At 46.0% G+C, this 17,022-nt stretch overlaps 2 protein-coding genes across 4 annotated transcripts in view; one reads left to right on the top strand and one right to left on the bottom strand.

Annotated features, from left to right (window-relative positions):
* Nucleotides 1-17,022, bottom strand: part of MACROD1 (mono-ADP ribosylhydrolase 1) — an 873,108-nt gene that overhangs the window by 295,284 nt on the left and 560,802 nt on the right. The gene's annotated exons all lie outside the window — the stretch shown is intronic.
* Nucleotides 1-17,022, top strand: part of FLRT1 (fibronectin leucine rich transmembrane protein 1) — a 292,290-nt gene that overhangs the window by 137,178 nt on the left and 138,090 nt on the right. The gene's annotated exons all lie outside the window — the stretch shown is intronic.

Genomic DNA, 17,022 nt, shown 5'->3' with positions numbered 1-17,022 from the left:
TGTGGGTGTAAGTGTCTGGACACGACACTTGCACACCTCACTTACGGCAGCCATGGGCATAGGAGCCAACAGTCGGGCTCCGACCGCTCCTCCTGCCTCTCAGCTGTGACTTGGGCACGCCCACTGGGCTGCTACGTCACAGCTGTGAGAGGAGATCGCGGCCATTTTGTTTTTTTCCCTCTGTCATCGCACACACAGCTCAGTGTGTGCGATCATAGCAGGAGCTGCCAGGGAGAAGCTGCTGCTGGGAGCGAGGTCCGGGGTGAGTATCTGCAGCCAGGAGCTGTGATTGCAGCCTGTACTTAGTATTACAGCACAGGCTGCAATCACTGCTCACTGCCGACCTGTTCAGAGCAGGGAGATCGTCACACTGCTCTGCCCTGAACATGATTCAGCACTTCCTGGGAGAGGACTGAAGGTAAGTACAGAGTTTTTATTTTCTTATGCATCTACCACTGCTACCAGCCCCTATATACCACTGCTACCTGCCCCTATATACCACTGCTACCTTCCCCTATATACCACTGCTACCTGCCCCTATATACCACTGCTACCTGCCCCTATATACCACTGCTACTAGCCCCTATATACCACTGCTACCTGCCCCTATATACCACTGCTACATGCCACTATATACCTCTGCTACCTGCCCCTATATACCACTGCTACCAGCCCTTATATACCACTGCTACCTGCCCCTATATACCACTGCTACCTGCCCTTATATACCACTGCTACCTGCCCCTATATACCACTGCTACCTGCCCCTATATACCACTGCTACATGCCCCTATATACCACTGCTACATGCCCCTATATACCTCTGCTACCTGCCCCTATATACCACTGCTACCTGCCCCTATATACCTCTGCTACCAGCCCCTATATACCACTGCTACTAGCCCCTATATACCACTGCTACCTGCCCCTATATACCACTGCTACTAGCCCCTATATACCACTGCTACCTGCCCCTATATACCACTGCTACTAGCCCCTATATACCACTGCTACCTGCCCCTATATACCACTGCTACATGCCACTATATACCTCTGCTACCTGCCCCTATATACCACTGCTACCTGCCCCTATATACCTCTGCTACCTGCCCCTATATACCACTGCTACCTGCCCCTATATACCACTGCTACTAGCCCCTATATACCACTGCTACCTGCCCCTATATACCACTGCTACATGCCACTATATACCTCTGCTACCTGCCCCTATATACCACTGCTACCTGCCCCTATATTCCACTGCTACTAGCCCCTATATACCACTGCTACCAGCCACTATATACCACTGCTACTAGCCCCTATATACCACTGCTACTAGCCCCTATATACCACTGCTACTAGCCCCTATATACCACTGCTACTAGCCCCTATATACCACTGCTACATGCCCCTATATACCTCTGCTACCTGCCCCTATATACCACTGCTACCTGCCCCTATATACCACTGCTACTAGCCCCTATATACCACTGCTACCTGCCACTATATACCACTGCTACATGCCACTATATACCTCTGCTACCTGCCCCTATATACCACTGCTACCTGCCCCTATATACCACTGCTACTAGCCCCTATATACCACTGCTACCAGCCACTATATACCACTGCTACTAGCCCCTATATACCACTGCTGATAGCCCCTATATACCACTGCTACTAGCCCCTATATACCACTGCTACCTGCCCCTATATACCACTGCTACATGCCCCTATATACCTCTGCTACCTGACCCTATATACCACTGCTACCTGCCCCTATATACCACTGCTACTAGCCCCTATATACCACTGCTACCTGCCCCTATATACCACTGCTACCAGCCACTATATACCACTGCTACCAGCCACTATATACCACTGCTACCAGCCACTATATACCACTGCTACCAGCCACTATATACCACTGCTACCTGCCTCTGTATACCACCGCTACCTGCCTCTGTATACCACCGCTACCTGCCTCTGTATACCACCGCTACCTGCCTCTGTATACCACCGCTACCTGCCTTTGTATACCACCGCTACCTGCCTCTGTATACCACTGCTGCCTGCCTCTATATACCATCTACCACTGCTGCCTGCCTCTATATACCACCTACCACTGCGGCCTGCCTCTATATACCATCTACCACTGCTGCCTGCCTCTATATACCATCTACGACTGCTGCCTGCCTCTATATACCATCTACCACTGCTGCCTGCCTCTATATACCATCTACGACTGCTGCCTGCCTCTCTATACCACCTACCACTGCTGCCTGCCTCTATATACCATCTACCACTGCTGCCTGCCTCTATATACCATCTACGACTGCTGCCTGCCTCTATATACCATCTACCACTGCTACCTCTGTCCTGTGTAGCTAATCTAGTCTTGTGTAGCTAATCCTGTCCTGTGTACAGTATCACACAGGACAGGATTAGATACATGGCTCAGCAGTCAGTATCTAATCCTCTCCTATGCACTCCTCTCCCCCCTGCGTGTCTTTCCCCATTGTGGTTTATTATTTTTGTTGTGGGAGATGAGGGAGTCGAGGATTATGCGTTCGGTATGGTATAAAAAAGATTAATAAAGGACTTTATTCTGGCCGAGTCTTTATTTACAATACATGTGAGATCTATGTGGCGGCATTATGGGTGATCTATATGGCGGTATTATGTGAGAAGCATATGGTGGTATGTGAGAACACTGGCGGTATTATGTGTGATCTATATGGTGGTATGTGAGAACACTGGCGGTATTATGTGTGATCTATATGGTGGTATGTGAGAACACTGGCGGTATTATGTGTGATCTATATGGCGGTATGTGAGAACACTGGCGGTATTATGTCTGATCTATATGGCGGTATGTGAGAACACTGGCGGTATTATGTGTGATCTATATGGTGGTATTATGTGAGAACTGTATGACAGTATTGTGTGATCTATTTGATAGTATTGTGTGTGATCTATATGGCGGTATTATGCGAGAACACTATGGCAGTATTATCTTCAGAAAGCGGACCCATTCTATGGTGGTTCTGGCTGAGCACCTGCACTCGGGTCTGGGGTAATAGAGGGGGCAGCATGACCTCCAGTTAGGTGTAGTCAGGGGAAGGCTGGTGAGGCAGCTGAAGAGAGGGGTCTCATTTTTATTGTTACTATATGGCTACATTTCCTTCCCAGCGTCACCCCAGACTGCGCCTGTCGCCTCGCTTTCACACATTGCCAGGACAGGATGGAGAAGACAGGATCTGAGGAGGGGAATGGGGTCTGCATGCAAAGTCTGGATCAGATTAGGCCATCAATCCGCAGAAATGTTTCCTGGATTTCTGTGGAGCAGACGGTCCATCCATGTGTATAAAAGACAGCGCTCTATGTACAATCCCTGGCTGCTCCGCGCACCAAACAGGGGGCCCCCATAGACCAGCACACTGCTCTCCTGAAATACTCTGTGCTGCTGTCACCCTGCTCCCTCCACCACATATCTCCCAGAATCCTTTTGCTGCCTGCCATCCTTGGTGACCGTCTACTTGTCAGTATAAGGCTGCCTTCACACTATCATTATTTGGTCAGTATTTTACCTCAGTATTTGTAGCCAAAACCAGGAGTGGGTGATAAATACAGAAGTGGTGCATATGTTTCTATTATACTTTTCCTCTAATTGTTCCACTCCTGGTTTTGGCTTACAAATACTGAGGTAAAATACTGACCAAATACTGATAGTGTGACGGCAGCCATACTCTGCAGTCACCAACAAAATGGCTGCTCACTGGGTTCCTGAATATCATCCTCTCTAATCCCTTAGCAAACACCCAGAAGGGGAGGAGAGGAGACATCACACAGGTCAGCAGACTCCGCCCATAATTACTGCAGTGCAGTAATGTGAGCTAGTTGTCCACTAGGTTTTTCTGAAATTTCAGCAGCTGCTCCCCCTAGTGTTGAAAAGTGGAAATTCCAAAACTTTTCAAATTATTTTTCATATTTTACTAAATTATAAACAAATGATAATATTTTTTAAGAAAATGTAATCATTAATTCTTTACATTTTTACAATTTCTGAAAAAAATTTTTTTTTGATGGCACCTTCCCTTTAAAGTCAATTATAGCAAATCAAAGGCCCTGGCAATTTTTAGGACTGGTAGGCTGCAGGATCCAATGTTTCCATTCCACTGGAGCCAGGGGTCTATCAAATATTTAGGGATTTGGTTAACAGCGGATATGTCTAAATTGTACACAGCCAACTATAAACCATTGATATCTTCAACAATTAATCTCCTTCACTCATGGAAACACAAATCAAAATGATAGCCTTCCCTAAACTATTATACGCCTTTCAGACTCTGCCTCTTTTGCTATCCAAGACTGACCTTAACTTACTTAACACCAGGTTTCGAAAGTTTATTTGGGGTGTGGGAGGCAGGACACGTATTGGCCTTGTAAAATTGCAGGCGACTTAGAAAGAGGGTGGAATAAATTTTCCGGACATAGGTAGATACAACCTAGCTGCTAACTTCAGATTTGCCATTGACTGGATAAGGGGTATCATTTTGCTAATGTGAGCTTAGAACAAGAGATGTGTCCACATATCTCGCTGGCGGCATTGCTACATCTAAGGGGAGAGGAGGTTCCGGCGGAAATACAAGATCACCCAACGCTATGGCAGACAGTGCTGACTTGGAGAAGATGTAGGAGACTTTGGGGGTTGAGTGCTGGGATTTCCCCTTTTCAGCCTTTTCTTAAAAATCCAAGATTTTTGGGGGGTAAGGCTCCGTCACTATACACTCAATTAGCAACTCAGGGATGCAGACAGGCAATAGATCTGCTAGACCTTAAATTTTCTTTGTCCTCTTCTGAATCTGCCTTGCTCCGTTTCCCATCATTTGGCAACAATCCTTTCCTGTTTCTTCAAGCGCGTAGTCTAGTTCAGAAATGCCTTCCTACTGGGGGGGGGGGGGAAGAAGGAGGGAAGACTAAACTGGATAGTTTTATCAGAAACGCAGGGTCCCAACCGACGTCTATAAGTACTATTTATTCAGTAATAAGAAGGAGGTGGTCGTGGGAAGGTCTGACCACAGGGGTCGCAAGGTGGTCGGGAGATATCACGGGTTTCCAGGTGGGGGACCTCCTTGAGGCAACCTCAACACAGAGGAAATTTATCACATATAGCAGCTACACTGACATGGCCCTTTTGATCCTACATAGAGCCTACATCACTCCTTACTTACAGTCTAGAATGACTCCCTCAAATGTATACTTGTGCTCAAAATGCAAGTCGCGCAATACCGATATCTTCCATCATCTATGGAGTTGCTCAAAGATCCGAGAGTTATGGGATAACGTACATTCTGAGTTACAGAGACTGTGCGGGATCAGCTTTACACTTACGCCACAATGGGCAATCTTTAACATTTTAGATGATGCAAATCATAATTGGCCTAAACACATTAAAGCAACTTTAATAGTTTGGGCCTCGGCCACCAGGAAAAGCACACTACAACACTGGCTGAATCCTGCGGTCCCATCGCTTTCTCTTATACACACAAAGATTAATTTCTTGTTCTAATTGGAGTGGTTGGAGGCTCTGACAAATAAGGAGAGGTTAGGCTACGTTCAGACTAGCGTTGTGCTAGTGTGCGTCGGGTTAGCGTCGGGCGACGCAGCGGCGACGCACACGTCATGCGCCCCTATGTTTAACATGGGGACGCATGCGTTTTTGTTTGTTGCGTTTTGCGACGCATGCGTCTTTTTGGCCGCAAGCGTCGGACCAAGAAAACGCAACAAGTTGCATTTTTCTTGCGTCCGATTTTCGGCAAAAACCGACGCACGCGTCGCAAAACGCAGCATTTTTGCGTGCGTTTTGCCGCGTTTTTGCGTGCGTCGTGCGTTGCGTCGCCGACGCAGCGGCGCACAACGCTAGTCTGAACGTAGCCTTAGCGAGCAAATTTTTTAACACATGGTCTCTTTTTATTCCTTCGCTTCCTTTGGAAACCAGGGAGAAGTTACGTACCCAATTTGAAAATACGCAAATCTGTTACAAAGGATAAATGGTCGCTCACCAATTCCATAGCTCAATTGTTAAAGATGTGTACACAGAAGTTATGGGGGAGGGTTAAGGGTGGGCTCCTAAGAAAAGATTTGCGGTTGAGATTATTATTATTGTATAACTGTTTTGTTATATGTTGAAAAATTTAATAAACAGAACTTTAAAAAAAATATATATATATCTTTAGGTAGAATGGCAGGTCCAGTCAGAACACTTTCCTTAGAAGATGTAGTGGTACCCCCGTTGGGAGTCGTGCCAAAAAAGGAACCCAGTACATTCAGACTAATCCACCATTTGTCATAACCAAAGGGCAGGTCAGCAAACGACAACATCGACGCGGAACTAAGTACAGTACTATATACTGTACCTCCTTTGATGAGGCAATCAGGCGGGTCAAGTAGTTGGGAAGGGGCACCTTAATGGCCAAAACAGACATTGAGGGGGCGTTCCGGTTACTACCTGTGCCGGCGGTGTAGCTTGCTTCATGGGTGGGGTACTCTGCTGAGTAGCAGACACTGCTACTAGGCCCAAAGTATTGCCTGGGCTAGATGCAGTTAAAAATTAGTAATTAAATAAACAGGCGCTATAGCTTGCTTCATGGGTGGAGTACTCTGCTGAGTAGCAGACTGTTATGATTAGGCAACTCAGTACCACAGTGAACATAGAGGTCAGAGCACATACAGTGATCTGACAATAATCCAAAAACATAGAACGAGCTCTGAGACGTGGGAACTCTGTTGACCGCAATCCCTAATCCTATCCAACAACACTAGAGGCAGCCGTGGATTGCGCCTAACGCTACCTATGCAACTCGGTACAGCCTGAGAAACTAGCTAGCCTGAAGATAGAAAATAAGCCTACCTTGCCTCAGAGAAATACCCCAAAGGAAAAGGCAGCCCCCCACATATAATGACTGTGAGTAAGATGAAAAGACAAACGTAGAGATGAAATAGATTTAGCAAAGTGAGGCCCGACTTTCTGAACAGAGCGAGGATAGGAAAGGTAACTTTGCGGTCAACACAAAACCCTAAAAACCACGCAAAGGGGGCAAAAAGACCCTCCGTACCGAACTAACGGCACGGAGGTACACCCTCTGCGTCCCAGAGCTTCCAGCAAACAAATAGATAAGCTGGACAGAAGAAAAGCAAACAAAACAGCAAAGGAAAACTTAGCTATGCAGAGCAGCAGGCCACAGGAACGATCCAGGAGGAAAACAAGCCCAATTCTGGAACATTGACAGGAAGCCAGGATCAAAGCACTAGGTGGAGTTAAGTAGAGCAGCACCTAACGACCTCACCACATCACCTGAGGGAGGAAACTCAGAAGCCGCAGTACCACTTCCCTCCACCAACGGAAGCTTACAGAGAGAATCAGCCGAAGTACCACTTGTGACCACAGGAGGGAGCTCTGCCACAGAATTCACAACAGTACCCCCCCCCCCTTGAGGAGGGGTCACCGAACCCTCACCAGAGCCCCCAGGCCGACCAGGATGAGCCACATGAAAGGCACGAACAAGATCGGGAGCATGGACATCAGAGGCAAAGACCCAGGAATTATCTTCCTGAGCATAACCCTTCCACTTAACCAGATACTGGAGTTTCCGTCTTGAAACACGAGAATCCAAAATCTTCTCCACAATATACTCCAACTCCCCCTCCACCAAAACCGGGGCAGGAGGGTCAACAGAAGGAACCATAGGTGCCACGTATCTCCGCAACAATGACCTATGGAATACGTTATGTATGGAAAAAGAATCTGGAAGGGTCAGACAAAAAGACACAGGATTAAGAACCTCAGAAATCCTATACGGACCAATGAAACGAGGTTTAAACTTAGGAGAGGAAACCTTCATAGGAATATGACGAGAAGATAACCAAACCAGATCCCCAACACGAAGTCGGGGACCCACACAGCGTCTGCGATTAGCAAAACGTTGAGCCTTCTCCTGGGACAAGGTCAAATTGTCCACTACCTGAGTCCAAATCTGCTGCAACCTGTCCACCACAGTATCCACACCAGGACAGTCCGAAGACTCAACCTGTCCTGACGAGGAACGAGGATGGAACCCAGAGTTGCAGAAAAATGGCGAAACCAAGGTAGCCGAGCTAGCCCGATTATTAAGGGCAAACTCAGCCAAAGGCAAAAAGGACACCCAGTCATCCTGATCAGCAGAAACAAAACATCTCAGATATGTTTCCAAGGTCTGATTGGTTCGTTCGGTCTGGCCATTAGTCTGAGGATGGAAAGCCGAGGAAAAAGACAAGTCAATGCCCATCCTACCACAAAAGGCTCGCCAAAACCTCGAAACAAACTGGGAACCTCTGTCAGAAACGATATTCTCTGGAATGCCATGTAAACGAACCACATGCTGGAAGAACAATGGCACCAAATCAGAGGAGGAAGGCAATTTAGACAAGGGTACCAAATAGACCATCTTAGAAAAGCGATCACAGACCACCCAAATGACTGACATCTTTTGAGAAACGGGAAGATCTGAAATAAAATCCATAGAGATATGTGTCCAAGGCCTCTTCGGGACTGGCAAGGGCAAAAGCAACCCACTGGCACGAGAACAGCAGGGCTTAGCCCGAGCACAAATCCCACAGGACTGCACAAAAGTACGCACATCCCGCGACAGAGATGGCCACCAAAAGGATCTAGCCACTAACTCTCTGGTACCAAAGATTCCAGGATGACCAGCCAAGACCGAACAATGAACCTCAGAGATAACTTTATTCGTCCACCTATCAGGGACAAACAGTTTCTCCGCTGGACAACGATCAGGTTTATTAGCCTGAAATTTTTGCAGCACTCGCCGCAAATCAGGGGAGATGGCAGACACAATTACTCCCTCTTTGAGGATACCCGCCGGCTCAGATACACCCGGAGAGTCGGGCACAAAACTCCTAGACAGAGCATCCGCCTTCACATTTTTAGAGCCCGGAAGGTATGAAATCACAAAGTCAAAACGGGCAAAAAACAACGACCAACGAGCTTGTCTTGGATTCAACCGCTTGGCGGACTCGAGATAAGTCAAGTTCTTATGATCAGTCAAGACCACCACGCGATGCTTAGCTCCTTCAAGCCAATGACGCCACTCCTCGAATGCCCACTTCATGGCCAGCAACTCTCGGTTGCCCACATCATAATTTCGCTCAGCAGGCGAAAACTTCCTGGAAAAGAAGGCGCACGGTTTCATCACTGAGCAATCAGAACCTCTCTGCGACAAAACAGCCCCTGCTCCAATCTCAGAAGCATCAACCTCGACCTGGAACGGAAGCGAAACATCTGGTTGACACAACACAGGGGCAGAAGAAAAACGACGCTTCAACTCTTGAAAAGCTTCCACAGCAGCAGAAGACCAATTGACCACATCAGCACCCTTCTTGGTCAAATCGGTCAATGGTTTAGCAATACTAGAAAAATTGCAGATGAAGCGACGATAAAAATTAGCAAAGCCCAGGAACTTTTGCAGACTTTTCAGAGATGTCGGCTGAGTCCAATCATGGATGGCTTGGACCTTAACAGGATCCATCTCGATAGTAGAAGGGGAAAAGATGAACCCCAAAAATGAAACCTTCTGCACACCAAAGAGACACTTTGATCCCTTCACAAACAAAGAATTAGCACGCAGGACCTGAAAAACCGTTCTGACCTGCTTCACATGAGACTCCCAATCATCCGAGAAGATCAAAATGTCATCCAAGTACACAATCAGGAATTTATCCAGGTACTCTCGGAAGATGTCATGCATAAAGGACTGAAACACTGATGGAGCATTGGCAAGTCCGAACGGCATCACTAGATACTCAAAATAACCCCCGGGCGTATTAAATGCAGTTTTCCAATCATCGCCTGGCTTAATTCGCACAAGATTATACGCACCACGAAGATCTATCTTGGTGAACCAACTAGCCCCCTTAATCCGAGCAAACAAATCGGATAACAACGGCAAGGGGTACTGAAATTTAACCGTGATCTTATTTAGAAGGCGGTAATCTGTACAAGGTCTCAGCGAACCATCCTTCTTGGCTACAAAAAAGAACCCTGCTCCTAATGGCGACGATGACGGGCGAATATGCCCCTTCTCCAGGGACTCCTTCACATAACTGCGCATAGCGGCGCGCTCAGGCACAGATAAATTAAACAATCGGCCTTTTGGGAACTTACTACCAGGAATCAAATCAATAGCACAATCACAATCCCTATGCGGAGGTAGGGCATCGGACTTGGGCTCATCAAATACATCCCGGTAATCAGACAAGAACTCTGGAACCTCAGAAGGGGTGGATGACGAAATTGACAGAAATGGAACATCACCATGTACCCCCTGACAACCCCAGCTGGACACCGACATGGATTTCCAATCTAATACTGCATTATGGACTTGTAGCCATGGCAACCCCAACACGACCACATCATGCAGATTATGCAACACCAGAAAGCGAATAACCTCCTGATGTGCAGGAGCCATGCACATGGTCAGCTGGGTCCAGTACTGAGGCTTATTCTTGGCCAAAGGCGTAGCATCAATTCCTCTCAATGGAATAGGACACTGCAAGGGCTCCAAGAAAAACCCACAATGCGTAGCATACTCCAAGTCCATCAAATTCAGGGCAGCGCCTGAATCCACAAATGCCATGACAGAATACGATGACAAAGAGCAGATCAAGGTAACGGACAGAAGAAATTTTGACTGTACTGTACCAATGGAGGCAGACCTAGCGAACCGCTTAGTGCGCTTAGGACAATCAGAGATAGCATGAGTGGAATCACCACAGTAGAAACACAGCCCATTCAGACGTCTGTGTTCTTGCCGTTCAACTCTGGTCAAAGTCCTATCGCACTGCATAGGCTCAGGTTTAAGCTCAGGTAATACCGCCAAATGGTGCACAGATTTACGTTCACGCAAGCGTCGACCGATCTGAATGGCCAAAGACATAGACTCATTCAAACCAGCAGGCATAGGAAATCCCACCATGACATCCTTAAGGGCTTCAGAGAGACCCTTTCTGAATATAGCTGCCAGCGCAGATTCATTCCATTGAGTGAGCACGGACCACTTTCTAAATTTCTGACAATATAACTCTATCTCATCCTGACCTTGACAAAGAGCCAGCAAATTTTTTTCTGCCTAATCCACAGAATTAGGCTCATCGTACAGCAATCCGAGCTCCAGGAAAAACGCATCGATATTACTTAATGCAGGATCTCCTGGCGCAAGAGAAAATGCCCAGTCCTGAGGGTCGCCACGCAAAAAAGAAATAATGATCAAAACCTGTTGAACTGGATCACCAGAGGAGCGAGGTTTCAAGGCCAGAAATAGTTTACAATTATTTTTGAAACTCAGAAACTTAGTTCTATCACCAAAAAACAAATCAGGAATAGGAATTCTTGGTTCTAACATAGATTTCTGATCAATAGTGTCTTGAATCTTTTGTACTCTTGCCGATAGCTGATCCACACATGAAGACAGACTTCTAATGTCCATTGCTACACCTGTGTCCTGAACCACCCAAATGTCTAGGGGGAAAAAAAGGCAAAACACAGTGCAGAGAAAAAAAAATGGTCTCAGAACTTCTTTTTTCCCTCTATTGAGAATCATTAGTACTTTGGCTTCCTGTACTGTTATGATTAGGCAACTCAGTACCACAGTGAACATAGAGGTCAGAGCACATACAGTGATCTGACAATAATCCAAAATCATAGAACGAGCTCTGAGACGTGGGAACTCTGTTGACCGCAATCCCTAATCCTATCCAACAACACTGGAGGCAGCCGTGGATTGCGCCTAACGCTACCTATGCAACTCGGTACAGCCTGAGAAACTAGCTAGCCTGAAGATAGAAAATAAGCCTACCTTGCCTCAGAGAAATACCCCAAAGGAAAAGGCAGCCCCCCACATATAATGACTGTGAGTAAGATGAAAAGACAAACGTAGAGATGAAATAGATTTAGCAAAGTGAGGCCCGACTTTCTGAACAGAGCGAGGATAGGAAAGGTAACTTTGCGGTCAACACAAAACCCTAAAAACCACGCAAAGGGGGCAAAAAGACCCTCCGTACCGAACTAACGGCACAGAGGTACACCCTCTGCGTCCCAGAGCTTCCAGCAAACAAATAGATAAGCTGGACAGAAGAAAAGCAAACAAAATAGCAAAGGAAAACTTAGCTATGCAGAGCAGCAGGCCACAGGAACGATCCAGGAGGAAAACAAGCCCAATACTGGAACATTGACAGGAAGCCAGGATCAAAGCACTAGGTGGAGTTAAGTAGAGCAGCACCTAACGACCTCACCACATCACCTGAGGGAGGAAACTCAGAAGCCGCAGTACCACTTCCCTCCACCAACGGAAGCTTACAGAGAGAATCAGCCGAAGTACCACTTGTGACCACAGGAGGGAGCTCTGCCACAGAATTCACAATAGCAGACACAGCTACTAGGCCCAAAATGATTTACTGGGTTAGATGCAGTAAAAAATTAGATACACAGGCGGTGTAGCTAGCTTCACAGGTGAGCTACTCTGCTGACGTGCACACACTGCTACTAAGCCCAAAACGATTTACTGGGTTAGATGCAGTAAAAATTTAGATACACAGCCGGTGTAGCTAGCTTCACAGGCGGGCTACTCAGATGACTTCCAGACAATGCTACTAACCCAAAAGGTTGGATTACAAACACTTGCACAGCATTGGCACAGACCTGCCTGGCAAAAAGTGCTATGAACTGCTGTAATCTACCCTGAAAAGGGCTGATATTACAACTAGTCTCGACTCCCTAAACCTCTCTCTCTCCAACTTCAAATTCGCTCCCAAAAAAACACTCTTAGACGGTATAGCGCCCACAGCAGCAGCGGTGCAGTCTAACACTAAGCTGCAGCAGTAGGAAATGGTGGCGACGGGGAAAATGGCTGGTTCTTATAGGGCAAGTACATGTGACATACACAGCCAATGACACATGCTTGTGTGCATCACATGCACATTTGTGTTTGTGTGTGCACTGCTGATAGGCTGAGAGACTGCACCGCCCCAGTGTAAATGTGGGGGGGAAAAAATGGAGATCGGCATTATTTCAGCACAGATCTATCCCCCTTCCCCGCCCACTATACACTGAAACAGTCTATTAACATTGATAAACAGTTTTAATGTGAATAACAGTTAATAAACAGTTTTAATTGTGAAAATCAAGTTAGGCTTTTGGTGAACGAACAGTTATCGCACAGAAACTCGAACAGCCGAATTTTAAGCAAATTGTTTGAGTTTGTCGAACGACTCGAACACCGCCCAAAACAGCTCGAATTTGAAATTGACGAACAGTTTGACTCGAACACGGCTCTTCTCTAGTTAAGGGTTGATATTGACATTTTGGCTTTCTACTTTAAATAGGTGACTATCATGGCTCGGTTTGGGGATTCCATGTGTTTACCTGTTGCTTCATGACCGGTTCTTCTGCCTGTGAAGCTTTTGCTTTTTCCATCCCTGTCCAAATGCTGATTGTTGCTTTGTCCTTATTCTCCCTTCTTGGTTTGCTCCTTTCCAGGTGTTTTCCATTTTCGCTTTTGTCCTATCGCGTTCTGGGTGGACCTTTATATAGTATCCCTTCTCTGCACTTCCTTGCTGGCTATATTTCCTGGTGGAGGTATATTTAGGAGTTCCAGCTCTTTATCTTAGTGATTTATCTTGCTGGGTAAACTCCAGTGTTATTCTTGCAGTAAGTTAGTTTGCTTATCCTCCCAGCACCTTTTTCCTTTTACCACAGTTAGGTTCTTGGGAAGTCTTACTTGTTCCTTTTATTTTTGGTTGTCCTTAACCTTCACCTCTCCACCTTATTTCATTGTGTCTTAGTTTGTCACCTTTTCTCATATCTCTCCTCACACTTTCCCTTCCCCTTTTTGGTAGTGTGCTGCAGGCTTCCCTCTGGTTTCTGAGGAGGTGCAAGAAACCCCTCAACGGCCTCTTAGAGGGGCCAGGTATGAGGTGGTGGTGTTTAATTGTGTAGCTAGGGCCTTTCTAGATTTTACAGGGACCAGTTGGCTGTAGATAAAGCAATTTTCTGGTGTGAGTGGGAACATGTTCATAACAGTGGCACTAGACTTCAAGTCCTCCTTGTCTCTGAAGAGGCAAATTGCATATTTAATTTCCCAGAGGAGTTTTACATTGCCTATTAGTCTCCTTACACTGACATGTCAGTCATGTCACTCTCCACAAGGAGAAATCTTAACCCTTAGACCCCAGTCAGAGGCCTGTCATACAGCTAAATCAGATCTCATGCTTTGCACTGAGGAGGGACAACACCCGAAACACGTATGCAAATTTAGATTTTGGTTTGACTTTTATCCTAAGTCAGGTGGAAAGGCTTGTTAAAGGGTTGATTTTTACGTTTAGGATTGCTACTTCTAATAGCGCCCCCCGAGGAAGCAACTTCTGCGAAACGCGCGTCGGGGCCTCCTCTTCCACGCATGATTACAGCAGGTCGGTAAGGTATTCACTTTCCTACAGCTTAGTCTTTCCTCCCCTTTCCTTGCTTGGGACTTCCCGGGTTCACATGCATTGCATGGTTTAGTGAGCCATTTAGGAGGGATCGGACAGCTTTGCTATACTACTGCTTTTGTAACAGCTGATATTCACCAGGTGGGGTTGATTCAATATGCACTATGTTCTTAATGTGACACCCTTACATTTGGTCATATATTCTTGTTACATTCCTGCCGCCTGCCTAGTACTTTAGAACTATAGCTTGTATTGTGACCATATTACACTTACTATTCATTATTATATAGGATATATGCTAACTATATATGGCCCTATGAGTTTTTCAGCTACTACCTGATGTGTTTGACATCACATTTGTACTTATACTTGTGTTTTTGTGCGTGGCACTAGGCTCGTCTCTGCTTTTAGCCTTTGCATCGTATATGTATGGTTTTTAAAGTTTATTTGTGTATTGTTGTTCATGATTGGTCTTTAATAAAGTTGTTACATTTTTTACTTTGAGCTCTTGTATCCATTTTTTCTTAGGTTTTTCTAATAGGTGGCACTAGAGTTTTAGTCTTCCTTTATGAAGAGGCAATTTGCATACTTCACAGACAGAACACTCACCCATTATAGTCTACTCTAAGGTGTTCAGACATTTTTTTTTTTGCAGAAACACAGTCTGCAGAAAGAAACAAATCAGATACATGCCCATTTATGAGTCATGGATTAAATTCACCCATGCAGGTATATGGTCCCTCAAAAATCATGGACGGCATCCAGATGACCCTGCACTTTAACTTAATGTGGTCTCTGTATGGTGGAATTGCCACACCTCACAGGTATTGGTGGGAATCTGTCAGCAGGATTTTAGACTCCAAACTATTCAAACCAAGCTCTTTCAAAGACAAGTCCAGCAATACCTTTACATGGCCAGTCCATTCCCCTTTTACTGAGAAATTGGCATTTGAACGGATATACAAATTAGGCTACAGGACTATGATAGATCTCAAGCCTCTGTCACTCCAGCTTTATTCTCTCCCCAGCACCACCATCACCTGACTGATGGTTCTGGTTCCTTTGCCTGAAGTTACGCAGCAGAGATGCTGTCTGTGAAGCATGGGGAGGTGGTGTAGGGTGTGGAATAGAGCTGAAGTGACATACTTCAGATCTACAAATGGCTCTTCAGCCTTATAGCATATCAATTCCATCACGGATTTCTCAGTAATGGAGAAACGGACTGGCCACATGCACATATAGCTAGTTTGGTAGATGAAATCCTGCTGGCAAAATCCCTTTAAGGAGTGAAAAAAATGTCTCAAACTGACTTGTTACACTGGCAACGTCCTATTTCAGGACCATGCTGGAATCAGTGAACGCTTTACAACAAGCCAGTCTCTGACATGTTGGTAAAGACAAATGACATGACGAAGGGGCCGGATGTTGTTCAACTGTGGCAATGGGACCGAAGGAGAAGCCTGAATTCAATGATGAAGAGGTGTGTCCCAATTATATCTGTTAATACATTGCCAGCTCTCATCCTTGGTTTTGCAGTTGTTACAAGCTACGGTATCTTTTTTTTTTTTTACCATTGCTCTAGATGTAAATCAAGGTGTTGCTTGCACAAGGCTAAGTTAAAGAGGACCTGTCACTTGTGCAAAAAAAGGCTTGACTTAAATACCTAGTAAAAATCCCAGAACTCCTGTTTCTGCCACTTTTTTTTCATTTTGCGCAGCTCCATTGCAGAGATTTCTCAAGATGTGCTCCAAAAGTAACAAATGTGAATATTTATAGTTGCAGATCAATCAGATGTTTCTTCAGGCCACTCTGATGGTATGTGCTTTCACCCATCTCAGAGCTGCCAGTCACAGATCCGGCATGATCTGGGAGGGAAGCATGAAAGTGCATGCCCACAGAGAAGACTGAAGAAATGCCCAGATGAACTGCAAGCAGAGATTTCACATAATAAAAAAGCAACAAATGTGAATATATCTGCAATGGAGTAACGCGGCGCTAAACACAAGAGAATGGAAGAATTAGAGGACCTCAGGGATTTTTTGGGGAGCAAGTGACAGGTCATCTTTAAAGGTAACTTGTCACCAGGTTTGGCTGATAAGAGATACGGCAATCACCTTTCAGGGCTGATATACGGCATTCTATAATGCTGTTTATCTGCCCCCAACCCGACCTGCAAGAGAAGAAAAATAACTTTTATATACTCACCTGTGAGACAGTCTGGTCCGATGGGTGTAGCTCTTCTTGGTCCGGCGCCTCCCATCTTCTTGCGATGCCACCCTCCTACTTGCTTCGTGTGGATGATGCATCTCCTCAGCACTGCGCTCCTGTGTAGGCGCACTTCTCTGCCCTTTTGAGGGCAGAGCAAAGTACTGCAGTGCGCAAGTGCCGGGAAAGGTCAAAGAGCCCCGGCGCATGCACACTACAGTACTTTGCTCTGCCTCGAACGGGCAGAGAAGTATGTCTGCGCAGGAGCGCTGTGCC

This window comes from Ranitomeya imitator, chromosome 9 (genome assembly GCF_032444005.1).
Source record: "Ranitomeya imitator isolate aRanImi1 chromosome 9, aRanImi1.pri, whole genome shotgun sequence".
NCBI classification, from domain to species: Eukaryota; Metazoa; Chordata; class Amphibia; order Anura; family Dendrobatidae; genus Ranitomeya; species Ranitomeya imitator.
The sequence above is the reverse complement of the archived record's forward strand: the minus strand, read 5'-3'. Positions and strand labels throughout refer to the sequence as shown.